We start from the raw sequence: 431 nt of genomic DNA on the forward strand, positions 1-431 counted from the left end.
CAGGCTCTCACTAGCCTCAGCATAGGAAATTTATTCCTTACATCTGATCTAAATCTACCCTCTATCAGTTAAAACCTTTACCCAGCCCCTGCAAACCCTGTTGCAGTGACCCCCTTTCCGAGCTCCCTCGTCCCCGTCGTCCCTTGCTGTATAGCAGGGCCACATTCTGAAGCAGCTGGAGAGACACAGCGACTGTGCCAGCACGGGTACAGGGCTCATGATGGGACCACGGCCGTCTCCAGATGGCCGTGCCCAAGGCACAGCGGCCAGCAGATGCCCACTGTCACACCTCCCGCAGAAGGACTCCAAAGGTCAGGAGGATGAAGGCGCTTCTTAGCGGAGAACGGGCAGTGTCAGGCCTTCAGTCACAGCATCACTGGACCATTTTGGTTGGAAAAGCCCTTTAAGCTCCCCGAGTCCCCCCGTTCCCC

This window comes from Buceros rhinoceros, unplaced genomic scaffold (assembly GCF_000710305.1).
Source record: "Buceros rhinoceros silvestris isolate BGI_N320 unplaced genomic scaffold, ASM71030v1 scaffold24836, whole genome shotgun sequence".
NCBI lineage: Eukaryota > Metazoa > Chordata > Aves > Bucerotiformes > Bucerotidae > Buceros > Buceros rhinoceros.